The sequence below is a fragment of the Piliocolobus tephrosceles genome, chromosome 8, assembly GCF_002776525.5.
Source record: "Piliocolobus tephrosceles isolate RC106 chromosome 8, ASM277652v3, whole genome shotgun sequence".
NCBI lineage: Eukaryota > Metazoa > Chordata > Mammalia > Primates > Cercopithecidae > Piliocolobus > Piliocolobus tephrosceles.
Window position 1 is genome coordinate 55848764 of NC_045441.1, and position 14736 is coordinate 55863499.

Sequence of the window (14736 nt, forward strand, 5' to 3'; positions counted from 1 at the left end):
AGTGGGATAAAATAGAAGTGAGGTGGTAATTGTGTTTTTCTCCTTAATGTGCTTTTCCAGGCACTTCCTTCCAGATATCCATTCCACCCTTCTCTTCTCTTCCAACACTTTCCTTTCCCAAGGAAATTCCATCTGGACTGGTCCTAACCCAAGCTTCAGCTGGCCTGTGACGGCAGCAGAGTGCGGGGCTTCAGAGGGATGCTGGGATGGGACACACCCACAGACAGCAAGGGTTTTCATGGAAGGTGGCTTTCACGGGCTCTCAGGTCTGCATTTCATACATCACACTATGACAATGACCTTGAGAAATACGAAAAGAAAAAAAAAAGTATTGACTCTGGGACAAATTTCTCAGTGAGAAAAATGAAAGGTCAGTGTTCACCTGACTGTGACGAACAAAATGAAATGGACAAGGAAGGTGAGTGTGTTGCCCCCCGTGTGTTTATTCCTTTTTTCCCCTTGAAGAGCTTCTTGGGAACATTATGTGAGGCTCTGTGACCCAGGTTTTCTTATTACGTAATTAACACACCAATCCACAAGTTATTTCCTTGAAAACATGCACGTTCACATTTCCGTGCCTTCGTTCCTGCTAATTCCTTCAGCTCAAAGGCCTCTTTTCTACCAATCAAAATCCTTTGAGACACAGGTCAAATTTGGATGTAACTGCATATAATAAAAATCTAAATAATACTGTTTTAAGCAAGAGAAACTTTTTTTCTCCTCACACAAAATGGTCGGGAAGGAAGCAGTTCTGGGCTGGCATAGGAATTCCACACCCTTATCCAGGATCCAGACCCTCCCATCCTGCTGCTGCACCGGCCCAAGTACATGGCTCCACCAGGCCGGCACGTCCCTTTCCAGGCAGTAGAAACAAAGGGGCCAGGTAAAAGGGTGCTCTTTCCTTAAAAAAAAAAAAAAAAAAAAAAAAAGCCTGTTTAAAGAGCACCATCCAGTGGGGTGGAGAGCAAGGGGAGGGAGAGCATTAGGACAAATAGCTAACACACGCAGGGCTTAAAACCTAGATGACGGGTTGACGGGTGCAGCAAACCACCATGGCATATGTATACCTATGTAACAAACCTGCACGTTCTGCACGTGTATCCCAGAACTTAAAATAAAATAAAATAAATAAAGCGCACCACCTGACTACTTCCTCTTTCACGTAATTGATCACCCCACTCTGCAGGTGAGACTGGGAAATGTCGTTTCTCCATTAACCACATTGTCTCAACCACCATTGTATGAAACAAGAGCATGAATATCAAGTGGACAACTTAATGGGTCCCCCCAATATGAGCTCACTGCTTGTTATAGAATATATGAAGCATATATTAATGGTTTTTCTTCACTAAACCAGGCTTAACAGTGGTTCTATGGACATCTGGGGCTGTGTCATTCTTTGTTGTGGGGACTTCCTGGTGTATGGTAGGATGCTTAGCAGCATCAGAAGCCTCTAACCAACAGAGGCCAGTAGGATCATTCACCTATTATGACAACCAAAAATATCTCCAGACATTGCCAAATGCTCCTGAGGGTGGAGTGGGGGGTCATCCCTAATTAGAAACCACTGCACTAGACTGCTGTAATCATCTTTGACTCCCCTCCCCCCAGCTTAATAATAATAGTGATTATTGTTATGATAACTATGTATTTTAGCATTTAAGGCTATTTTAACCACTTCCGTTAATACTCATTTTTATGCATGAGAACTGAGCTCAGAAAGAACTTTCCCAAGAAATGGGAGCTAACAAGCGGGTTCAACCAAGGTCTGATTTTTAAGTGTTTCTCTTCTGAACCATCATCCACTGCCCTGTTCACTACCACACAACCACCCGCCATCCAACCCTGCAGCATAATAAGCATTCAGGAAACATGCATTGAATTATGTTTAAATAAGAAAAAAATAGATACACTGAAGCCCAGGAGTAAACCCCCGGCATTTTAAAACACTATATACAAATTTTAGAAGGAAGGGAGGCAGGCGGGAGCGGCGGGGGAGAAAGGAAGAGAGGAGGCAAGGTACGAAGAGGGAGAAGAAGGAAGAGAGGGGAACGGAGGAAGGATGGGAAGAAAGCAGGACCATAGATTCCTGAAGAGCTTTAGTTTAGTTGTTCTTTAAGGTATCTACTTCTACAGCAGACAAGGAGATGCCCACCTTACCAGTCATGAGTGATTGTAAAAGGTAAAAGCATCACAGAATACAAGCCTGACCACTTTTATCTTAGACTCTCAAGGAGCAAGTCATGTTTCTTGATTTTGATCCTTTAGCAAACAAGGTGCTATTGTTGATGATAAAATATGACTGTCAGTTTCTGCTTCAGTAGTAAAACTGAAGTGGTCCAAGCCAGGCACGTTGGCTCATGCCTGTAGTCCCAGCACTTTGGGAGGCTGTTGGGTAGATCACTTGAAACCAGGAGTTCTAGACCAGCCTGGGCAACATAGTGAGATTCCGTCTCTATTTTTTTTTAAACTTTGTAATAAAAGGAAATTGCAGCGGTCCAGAGAGCCACTGAAATATGCAGCCACGGCAAATGGAGTGAAGGCAAAGGCAGTCAGTAGGTAAACTTCTGCCTAGACGGGTCTTGCCTCCCTGGGTTATTTGCGGTCTGCTACAGATCTCACTTATGAATTAGGACAAAGCAGTAAAGGAATTAAAATCAATCAGAAGTAAGTTTGCTCCTGCACACTGGCATGAATCGTAGCAGCCGTCCCCTCCCTCTCACTCAGATGGGCGTGTGCAGGTGAATGCTCTGTGGAAAACAAAATCACTTGCTTCTTGGAGTCAGGCCTGTATTCGGAAAATGTTATGTGGCGAGCATTTGTCCCTCTTTATTATATCCAGTGTTTACTTGGATTTCTTATGAAGTGGCCCAGAGTTCCTGAAATGTTTATTAGATGTTGCACATTTTATTCACCATTGCTAGAAATATTAAAAATCAGAAAGATTTCATTTGCCCTTTTCAAATTTTTTAAATTGTAGTAAAATATATATAACATAAAGTTTACCATTGTAACCATATTGATGTGTAAAATTCAGTGGCATTAAGTACATTTCACTTGCCTTTTTACATAGTCGGATGCTATTCACTAATTATGCTCACACTATTAATACCTACAAAATCACACCCAAAGCTTAAGTGCTATTTTAGCTACCACACACACACACACAAAATCCTATGAGAAAAATAAGGATTTATAAATGACAGACTCTTATTTAGTAATGTCACGTTTTTCACCAGAACTTTAAATTTTTCCTATAGCCCCGTTAAGCCTGTCTTAAAAGGGGGTAGTTGTTGCTAATCTTTTTCTCTCCTGAACTCTTTTATCATCTCACCAGTTTATAATGTATTAGATTCACCTGAGACCAGAACCACTGCTTCTTTGGAAATGTCTGAGACAGCAAAGGTTTCTGTTAGCAGTCAGAGATGGACAGACATTAATTTCAGGACAGTAATGAAAATGAAGAGTTGATTAGTTTAATTTTCCTAAGAAATGAAGAATGGTCAACAATCACTCATCTGCTATTTTATAGCACTTTTCTTTGACCTTCTGGGCTCCTTCACATTCTTCCTAGTAGCCTATTTGTACTTTGCTTCTCATCTGCTTCCCTGATCTTTTACATTGCAGTCAATAAAATTTAGAACCTTTGCACTTAATATCTTAGAATATATAATAATAATAATTAGTCAAATAGATGCCCAAGGATAACTAATAAAAATAATTGCTCATAAAACATGCCACAGCATTTTCCTTTCACAATATAACATGAATGTGATACATATAATCCTATGTGTAGCTTACAAAATAGAAAGTATTATCACCCATTATTCTCTTCCTAAATATAGGAACTAAAGTATGAAAAAAGCCAAACAGGAAAATCACGATTAGAATCAGGAGCGGAATTAAATTATAACTAGATTAACGTCAAATTAATACTCTCTTTGTAGAAGCAGAGAAATATTATTTTAATCCTGAAGAAAAATTATCTTAAAATTTATTTCCCTTCTTGCCAGATTTCTAAGCATTGGTATATTGTGGTTAATAAAACATAAAAGTATTGTTTCTCTTTCTTAAAATATGCAACAACAATAATTAGCTACAGCAATGCACCAACATAATTTGCAAACTGCTTTTAAAATATTCCCTAGCTTCCTCCTTTGTAATTGAAAGCACTAAGATGTAACCAATATTGCAAAATTACTTTTAACCACTAGAGGGCAGGAAATACTCCACATTTGTGCATCATTAATTTTAAATTCTTAGACCAAAACAACAATAAACACCACCAGCACAACAAAAAGACCGTCTTGTTTTATACTGTATACTTAAGGCTCAGTTAATAACCTTAAAACTTTTTAAATTTTAAACTAAAATATAACTCCAACAGTTTAAAGAAGGCAAAAGTAAACATGTTTGTTGCATCTTTAGTTACACATTAAGGATCACTTCTTAGCTGCAAGGAATCAGCATATCCTCTAGAAAAGGCAGAGGACTTAAAACAGCACCCATTGAGAATAAGCAAGACTATTTTTACATTAAAATATCTGCAGTGGAATGTAAAGGTGGTATTTATTATAAAATTGAAAGTCACCGAAGTCACAAAGCAATCTAATGCGAAAATACTTACGTTTGAATCTTTAATGTCTATATGTACTCTCCTTTACTACAAACCAACTAATTGTGGCAAAGATCTAATTGTGGCAAAAATGGTTTTGGCAAAAATTAGCTTCCTCCTAATTTATCTATGTGACCTAATTAACTTTTGCTTCCCTCCCAATGAAGCCATTTGCATTTCAGTAACTAAGGCATTACTTTGTTTGATTAGAAAGTACAACCTCTTCACTTTTTCACTCTCATTAATTAAAACACATCATGGTAAATTAAGCCATTTGGATTTCAGCGTGGGTGGGTGACATTTTAACTACTGCCCCTTCAACCTTCTCTCTCTGTCAATCTCAGCTATGTCCTACATCATGGGAGAGCGAGAGGGCAATGGCAGCAGGCTGATGGGGGAACGGAGCCAGCAGGGAGCCAGGGGTTATACATCACTGCAGACGGTGACTTCTCTGATGCAGGAGGCACTCACTTGCCAATCAAACCTGATACAGCTTTTACCTTGTAGGGTTATGCGTGACTTTATCCAAGACATTAAATCATTTCTGAGGTCTGGTTTCTTAACCTACACAAACCTGCTCTCCCCACTTTTCAAGTCTCCCCGCTCTTCACTCTAACACTAATAAACACAGCACAGTGCTACAGCTAAGGTGGGGTTGGGACAGGGTGGAGGTGTCACTCCTTGCAGACTAAGAAAAGCAATGCACTTTTAAAAGCAGGGCTAGTCACAGAAGAGAAAAGCTTCTGTATTATCATCTATTGGTGGCAGTTACAAACTGACAAGTTTGAAAGAATCTTCTAGCAGTTATAGCTGCCCAGAAATAGATCTAACATGAGCCACAGGAAGTATTCAAGGATGGTTATACAACAGGAATATCACACATGTTATTTCTGCACAAGATGTGAAGATTTATGAGTTGACTTCTAAACCCTTATAATTCTTCTTTTAAAATTAATGTCATCTTTAACAAAGAAATACAGGTATAAAGATTTAAAATTCCAAATAATCCAAAAAAGGCGAATCACCCCAGTTTCCCAGGGACAGTTCTGATGTGTATGAGTCAGCTTGAGCTGCCACAACAAATACTGTAGACTGGGTGGCTTAAACAACTGATATTGATGTATTTTTCACCATTCTGGAGAATGGAAGTCTGAGATTGGGATGCCAGCATGGTGGAGTTCTGGCGAAGGCTGTCTTCCTGGCTTGCAGATGGCCACTTCTCACTATATGTTCGCATATCTTTTCCTTGGTGCATGTGCATGAAGAGATCGCTATCTCTCTCTTCCTCTTCTTAGGAGGACACAGTCCTATAGGATTAGGGACCCATCATTATGACCTTATTAAACCCTAAGTACTTCCTAAAGAGCGTCTTTCCAGATACAATTACATTGGAGGTCAGGGCTTCAACATATGAACTTGGGGCGGTGGGGTGGGGGGAGGCATGACTTAATTAATAGCACAATTTATGCCTATTATCCCAGTGTAATTATTAACAGTGATCCCTTTCACTCTCAAAAATGTCTCAATTGGATGGAAAATGACCATCCCAAGTCCCGACTTCATCCAATCCCAATTCTTCTTCCCCAGAAGCAACTACTTGCCATTTGTTACGACTTCCTCTATTTGGCTACAATCGTCTAAAAATCATTATTATACCAGGTGCATCAGTTGAAAATTGCATTTGGATGTCCAGGCATGGTGACTTGTGTCTGTAATCCCAGCACTTTGGGAGGCCGAGGCGGATGGATCACTTGAGGTCAGGAGTTCGAGACCAACCTGGCCAACAGGTGAAACCCTGTCTCTACTAAAAAATACAAAAAATTAGCTGGGTGTGGTGGTGGGCACCTGTAATCCCAGTTACTCAGGAGCCTGAGGCAGGAGAATCGCATGAACCTGGGAGGCAGAGGCTGCAGCGAGCTGAGGTTGTGCCACTGCACTCCAGCCTGGGCAACAAGAATGAAACTCCATCTCAAAAAAAAAAAAATGCATTTGGATACTAATTTAGAGACCAAGGGGGAATATCATTGACTTAAACAAATAGAAAGGGGTGCCCGAGAGGTAAGTTTCATGAATATTTATTTATCTAAAAATAAATTGTCCTACCTCTAAATTTTGTTAGAATTTTATGCCCAACCAAATTCTCAGCAAAGTGAGGGGATAGGAAAACTTATGTCCTTGTTAAGACATGATACCTACACCTCCCTTCACAGTAGGATTTGCTACCCAAGCTGTCAGATCTAGCGGGGAATGTTCAGCTGCGAAGAGCTAGCTGGCCCACCAGAATGCCTTCCCAGGTCAATGGCATCCAATACCTTGTCAAAAAAAGGGGTATAAAGGCCATTTACACCCACCTGGATTGCTCTGGTAGGCCATATGTGCTCCGGAGCATCACAGAGGGTTAGCCAAGGTCTTGCCAAGGTTTCCTCACAGATGGACTTCTTTTTCTGCCCAGTTCTTCTCTTCCTTATCTTTCTTCCTCAGGTGTTGATCTTCAATAAACATCTTGTACTCCAAACTGCATCTCAGCATCTGCTTCCAGAAAAACCAACCCGTACCAAATGAGCAACACAGTTCAAAATTCAAAAGGTGCAAAAAAAACACCAACATGGCACATGTATACATATGCAACAAGCCTGCACATTGTGTACATGTACCCTAGAACTTAAAGTATAACATATATTTATATAAATATAGTGAAACCTCTCCCTCTCTCCATTCAATTCTAGTTACCAATTCCCCTGGCCAAAGTCAACCCATGTGGCCAGGTTCTTGTGCATATTTCCAGAAATTTTCTATGGGCATATAAGAAATTGTGTATGTATGTAATTTATAAGAAAATATGACTCTCTCCTCCTGCCACCCAAGATGCCAAAAGGAAAGAAGGCCAAGGGGAAGAAGGCGGCTCCTGCCCCCGCTGTCATGAAGAAGCAGGAGGTTAAGAAAATGGTGAGCCTCCTGTTTGACAAAAGGTCTAAGAATTTTGGCATTGGACAGGACATCCAGCCCAAAAGAGACCTCACCTGCTTCATGAAATTGTCCCAGTATATCAGGTTGCAGCGGCAGAGAGTAATCCTCTATAAGTGGCTTGAAAGTGCCTCCTGTGTGCGATTAACCAGTTCACCCAGGCCCTGTACCGCCAAACAGCTGCTCAGCTGCTTAAACTGGCCCACAACTACAGATCAGAGACAAAGCAAGAGAAGAAGCAGAGGCTGTTGGTCCAGGCTGAGAAGAAAGCTGCCAGCAAAGGGGACATCCCCACTAAGAGACCACTTGTCCTTCAAGCAGGAGTTTACACCCTCACCACCTTGGTGGAGAACAAGAAGTCTCAGCTGGTGGTGACTGCACACGATGTGGACCCCGTCGAGTTGGTTGTCTTCCTGCCTGCCTTGTGTCGTAAAATGGGGGTCTCTTCCCCTGCGTTATCAAGAGGCAGGCAAGACTGGGACATATAGTCCACAGGAAGACCTGGACCACTGTCGCCTTCACACAGGTGAACTCGGAAGACAAAGGAGCTTTTGCTAAGCTGGTGGAAGCTATCAGGACCAACTACAACAACAGATACGATGAGATGTGCCATCACTGGGGAGGCAATGTCCTGGGTCCCACGTCTGTAGCTCACATTGCCAAGCTTGAAAAGGCAAAGGTTAAAGAACTTGCCGGCCAGGTACGGTGGCTTACACCTGTAATCCCAGCACTTTGGGAGGCCAAGGCGGGCAGATCACGAGGTCAGGAGATCCAGACCATCCCGGCTAAGACGTGAAAACCCATCTCTACTAAAAATACAAAAAATTAGCCGGGTGTGGTGGCGGGCGCCTATAGTCCCAGCTACTCCGGAGGCTGAGGAAGGAGAATGGCATGAACCCGGGAGGTGGAGCTTGCAGTGAGCCAAGATCGCACTACTGCACTCCAGCCTGGGTGACAGAGTGAGACTCTCTCTCTCAAAAAAAAAAAAGAACTTGCCACTAAACTGAGTTAAATGTACACTGTTGAGTTTTCTGTACATAAAAATAATTAAAATAATACAAATTTTCCTTCAAAAAAAAGAAATTATTTTATTATCCAAATGGTAGCATACCCTATGACTATTCTGTACCTTAATTTTTTTTTCCATTAAGATATATCTTGGAGGCCAGGAGCGGTGGCTCACACCTGTAATCCCAGCACTGTGGGAGGCTAAGGTGGGCGGATCACCTGAGGTCAGGAATTTGAACCAGCCTGGCCAACATGGCGAAACTGCATCTCTACTAAAAATACAAAAATTAGCCAGACATGGTGGCTCACACTTGTAATCCCAGCTACTCTGGAGGCTGAGGTAGGAGAATCACTTGAACCTTGGAGGAGGAGGTTGTACTGAGCCGAGATCACGCCGCTGAACTCCAGCCTGGGAGACAGAGTGAGATTCCATATCAAAAAAAAAAAGTATATATATATACATATATGGGAGGTTTCACATTAGTACATAAAATGTATCATCAATAATGAAACCTATGGGATACAACAAAAGCAGTCCTAAGAGGAAACTTTATAACAACACACACCTACAACAAAAAAGAAGAAAGACTGTGTAAAATTTGTGACAGTGAAAAAAAAAATGTTTTTAAGGGGAAGACCCTAAATAAACCATCTAACATTACACCACAAGGAACTAGAAAAAGAACAAAACACAAATTTTTGTTTTCTTTGAGACATGGTTTCACTCTGTCACCCAAGCTGGTATGCAATAGTGCAATTGGCTCACTGCAGCCTCTTCCTCCCGGATTCAAGTGATCCTCCTACTTCAGTCTCCCAAACAGCTAAGACCACAGGTGTGTGCCACCATGTCCAGCTAACTTTTTATTTTTTGTAAAGACAGGGTCTTGCTGTGTTCCCCAGGCTGATGTTGAACTCCTGGGCTCAAGAGATCTTCCCACCTCAGCCTCCCAAAGTGCTAGGAATACAGGTGTGAGCCAGTGTGCCTGGCCTAAACACGAAATTAAACAGAGGGAAGAAAATAATGAAAAACAGAACAGAAATAAATCAAATTAAGCACAGAAAAGCCATAGAAAGAATCGACAAAGCTAAAAGTTTTTTCGAAAAAATAAACAAAATTGACAAACCCTTAGCTAATTTAACTAAAGGAAAAGAAAGAAGACTCAAATAAATAAATCAAAAATGAAAGTGAAGAAATTGCAATAGATGACTCAGAAATAAAAAGGATTATAAGAGACTATTTTGAACAATTATTTGCCCACAAACTGAATAACCAGAGGAAATAAAGTCTTAGAAACATACAACCTACTAAGACTGAGTCAGGAAGAAACAGAAAACCTGGACAGACCAATAATAAAGAGAGAGATTGAAGAAGTAATCAGAAACCTCCCAACAAAGAAAAGCCAGGGTCTGATGGCTTCACAGCTGAATTCTACCAAACATTCTAAGAGGAATTAATACCAGTACTTCTTAAACTCTTCTGAAAAATAGAGCCCAAAGAAATATTTGCAAACTCATTTTATGAGGCCTGCATCACCTTGATACCTATGCCAGACAAAGATATCACAAGAAAATAAAACTACAGACCAATTTGTCTGATGAAAATTCACGCAAAAATTCTCAGTAAAATATTAGCAAACCCAATCTAACAACACATCACAACAATTAAACATGATCAAGTAGGATTTATCCCTGGCATGCATGGCTGGTTCAACATACGCAAATCAATCAACATCATACATAACATTAACAGAATGAAAGACAATCACATGATCATTTCAACTGGTACAGAAAAAGCATTGGACAAAGGCCAACATCCTTTCTTGATAAAAGTTCTCAACAGTTTAGGTATAGAAAAAAAGCTTTCAACATAATATAGGCCACTTACCAAAAATTCACAGCTAACATTATAATCAATGGGGAATAACTGAAATCTTTACCACTAAGACCTACTACAAGGCAAGGATGCCCACTCCCCTTGCCTTATAAAAACAATCCTAAAATTCAAATAGAACCATAAAAGACCCCAGACATCCAAAACAATTCTGAAAAGGAAAAATAGTTGGGGGCATCACACTCCTGACTTAAAACTATATTGCAAGGCTATAGTAATCAAAACAGTAGGGTACTGGCATAAAAGCGGACACATATAGTAGGAGAACAGAATGGAGAGCCCAGAAATAAATCTAAACATATACAGTCAACTAATTTCTAACAAGGACACCAATAAGACACAATGGAGAGAAGATAGTTGCTTCACTGAATGATGCCTGGGAAAACTAGAGTTCTACATGCAAAAGAACAAAATTAGACCCATATCCATCATACACCATACACCAAAATCAACTCAAAATGGGTAAATGACATAAATATAGGATCAGAAAGTATAAAATTCCTAGAAGAGAACATAGGGGGAAATCTCCTGGATATTGGCCTCAGCAATAGCTTTTTGTATATCATACCAAAATCTCAGACCTAAAAAGTAAAACTAAATAAATGGTATTCTTCCATTTGTTTGTGTCTTCTTTTATTTCACTGAGCAGTAGTTCATAGTTCTCCTTGAAGAGGTCCTTTACATCCCTTGTAAGTTGAATTCCTAGGTATTTTATTCTCTTTGAAGCAATTGTGAATGGAAGTTCATTCATGATTTGGCTCTCTGTTTGTCTGTTACTGGTGTATAAGAATGCTTGTGATTTTTGCACATTCATTTTGTATCCTGAGACTTTGCTGAAGTTGCTTATCAGTTTAAGGAGATTTTGGGCTAAGATGATGAGGTTTTCTAAATATACAATCATGTCATCTGCAAACAGGGACAATTTGACTTCTTCTTTTTCTAACTGAATACCTTTTATTTCTTTCTCTTGCCTGATTGCCCTAGCCAGAACTTCCAACACTATGTTGAATAGGAGTGGTGAGAGAGGGCATCCCTATCTTGTACCAGTTTTCAAAGGGAACGCTTCCAGTTTTTGCCCATTCAGTATAATATTGGCTGTGGGTTTGTCATAAATAGCTCTTATTATTTTGAGGTACGTTCCATCAATACCGAATTTATTGAGAGTTTTTAGCATGAAGGGCTGTTGAATTTTGTCGAAGGCCTTTTCTGCATCTATTGAGATAATCATTTGGTTTTTGTCTTTGGTTCTGTTTATATGCTGGATTACGTTTATTGATTTGCGTATGTTGAACCAGCCTTGCATCCCAGGGATGAAGCCCACTTGATCAAAGTGGATAAGCTTTTTGATGTGCTGCTGGATTCGGTTTGCCAGTATTTTATTGAGGATTTTTGCATCGATGTTCTTCAGGGATATTGGTCTAAAATTCTCTTTTTTTGTTGTGTCTCTGCCAGGTGAACAAACCATGCTCTTGGATAAGAAGAATCAATATCATGAAAATGGCCATACTGCCCAAAGTAATTTATAGATTCAATGCCATCCCCAACAAGCTACCAATGAGTTTCTTCACAGAATTGGAAAAAATTGCTTTAAAGTTCATATGGAACCAAAAAAGAGCCTGCATTGCCAAGACAATCCTAAGTCAAAAGAACAAAGCTGGAGGCATCACGCTACCTGACTTCAAACTATACTACAAGGCTACAGTAACCAAAACAGCATGGTACTGGTACCAAAACAGAGATATAGACCAATGGAACAGAACAGAGTCCTCAGAAATAATACCACACATCTACAGCCATCTGATCTTTGACAAACCTGAGAAAAACAAGAAATGGAGAAAAGATTCCCTATTCAATAAATAGTGCTGGGAAAATTGGCTAGCCATAAGTAGAAAGCTGAAACTGGATCCTTTCCTTACTCCTTATATGAAAATTAATTCAAAATAGATTAGAGACTTAAATGTTAGACCTAATACCATAAAAACCCTAGAAGAAAACCTAGGTAATACCATTCGGGACATAGGCACAGGCAAGGACTTCATGTCTAAAACACCAAAAGCAACGGCAACACAAGCCAAAATTGACAAATGGGATCTAATTAAACTAAAGAGCTTCTGCACAGCAAAAGAAACTACCATCAGAGTGAACAGGCAACCTACAGAAATGGGTGAAAATTTTCGCAGTCTACTTATCTGACAAAGGGCTAATATCCAGAACCTGCAAAGAACTCAAACAAATTTACAAGAAAAAATGAACAACCCCATCAAAAAGTGGGCAAGGGATATGAACAGATATTTCTCAAAAGAAGACATGCATACAGCCAACAGACACATGAAAAAATGCTCGTCATCACTGGCCATCAGAGAAATGCAAATCAAAACCACAATGAGATACCATCTCACACCAGTTAGAATGGCGATCATTAAAAAGTCAGGAAACAACAGGTGCTGGAGAGGATGTGGAGAAATCGGAACACTTTTACACTGTTGGTGGGATTGTAAACTAGTTCAACCATTATGGAAAACAGTATGGCGATTCCTCAAGGATCTAGAACTAGAAGTACCATATGACCCAGCCATCCCACTACTGGGTATATACCCAAAGGATTATAAATCATGCTGCTATAAAGACACATGCACATGTATGTTCATTGCAGCACTATTCACAATAGCAAAGACATGGAATCAACCCAGATGTCCATCAGTGACAGACTGGATTAAGAAAATGTGGCACATATACACCATGGAATACTATGCAGCCATAAAAAAGGATGAGTTTGTGTCCTTTGTAGGGACATGGATGCAGCTGGAAACCATCATTCTCAGCAAACTATCGCAAGAACAGAAAACCAAACACTACATGTTCTAACTCATAGGTGGGAACTGAACAATGAGATTACTTGGACTCGGGAAGGGGAACATCACACACTGGGGCCTATCATGGGAAGGGGGAAGGGGGAAGGGATTGCATTGGGAGTTATACCTGATGTAAATGACGAGTTGATGGGTGCTGACGAGTTGATGGGTGCAGCACACCAACATGGCACAAGTACACATATGTAACAAACCTGCATGTTATGCACATGTACCCTAGAACTTAAAGTATAATCATTAAAAAAAAGAAAAGAAAAGAAAATGAGTGACTCTACACCACAGGATCATTTCAGACACTGAAGAAATAAGATTGAGGAAAAAAAAGTTATTTGGAAAGAACATTTTTAAAAACTGAGGAATAAATAATTTTGAAAATTTTACTTCAAAAAAATAAATAAATGGTATTATATCAAACTATTTAAAAATTTTTAAAAAATGAAACTGCAGCCTATGGATTGGGAAAAAATATTTGAAAACCATATATCTGATAAGGGGTTAATAATCAAAACTCATAAAATCTTATACAACTAAATAGGGGGGGAAACAAATAACCTGATTGTAAACTGGGCAAAAGAGGTGAATAGCCATTTCTCCAAGGGAGAAATAAGAATTGCCAATAGGTATATGAAAAAGTGCTCAATATCATTAATTATCAGGGAACTGCAAATGAAAACCACTGTGAGATACCACCTCACACCTGTTGGGATGGCTATTATCAAAAAGTCAAAAGATAACAAATGTTTGCAAGAGTGTGGAGAAAAGAAAAACTTTGTACACTGTTGGGGGATTGCAGATTGGTGCAGCCATTATGGAAAAGAGTACAGAGATTTCCAAATAAATTAAAAATAGAACTACCACATGAGCCCACAATCCCTCTTCTGGGCATATGATATACCCCAAAGAAATAAAATTGCCACCTCATAAAGATATCTACACTCCCGTGTTTATTGTAGCATTAGAATAGCCAAGCTATGGAAACAACCTAAGTCTCTGTGAACAGTCAAATGGATAAAGAAACTGTGGTATACATATACAGTGGAATATTATTCTACCCTAAAATGGAATAAGATCTTGCCATTTATCACACATGGATGAACCTGGAGGACATTATACAAAGTGAAGTAAGCCAGACGCAAAAAGAAAACTATGGCATGATCCTGATCTCACTTACATGTAGAATCAAAAAAATAAGTTAAATATATCGAGATAGGGAACAAAACAGTGGTTAACAGAGACGGGATGGGGAGGACATGGGGAGACATAGGTCCAAAGGCACAAAATGGCAGATATGTGGGGCAAACAAGTTTATAGATCTCATGTACAACATGAGGACTATAGGTAACAAAATTGTACTGGATATGAGATTCATGCTAAGACTGTAGATTTTA

General features: G+C 39.7%; 1 long non-coding RNA gene across 1 annotated transcript in view; it reads right to left on the bottom strand.

Annotated features, from left to right (window-relative positions):
* Positions 1 to 5667: 5667 nt before the first annotated feature.
* The window catches only part of LOC111551838, a 39610-nt gene continuing 30541 nt past the window's right edge, over positions 5668 to 14736 (bottom strand). The window contains exons 2-3 of the long non-coding RNA XR_002734481.1: positions 6967 to 7144; positions 5668 to 5922 (exon numbers count right to left, since the gene is read on the bottom strand). This is a non-coding gene — a long non-coding RNA (uncharacterized LOC111551838). The remainder of the gene's footprint in view (positions 5923 to 6966; positions 7145 to 14736) is intronic.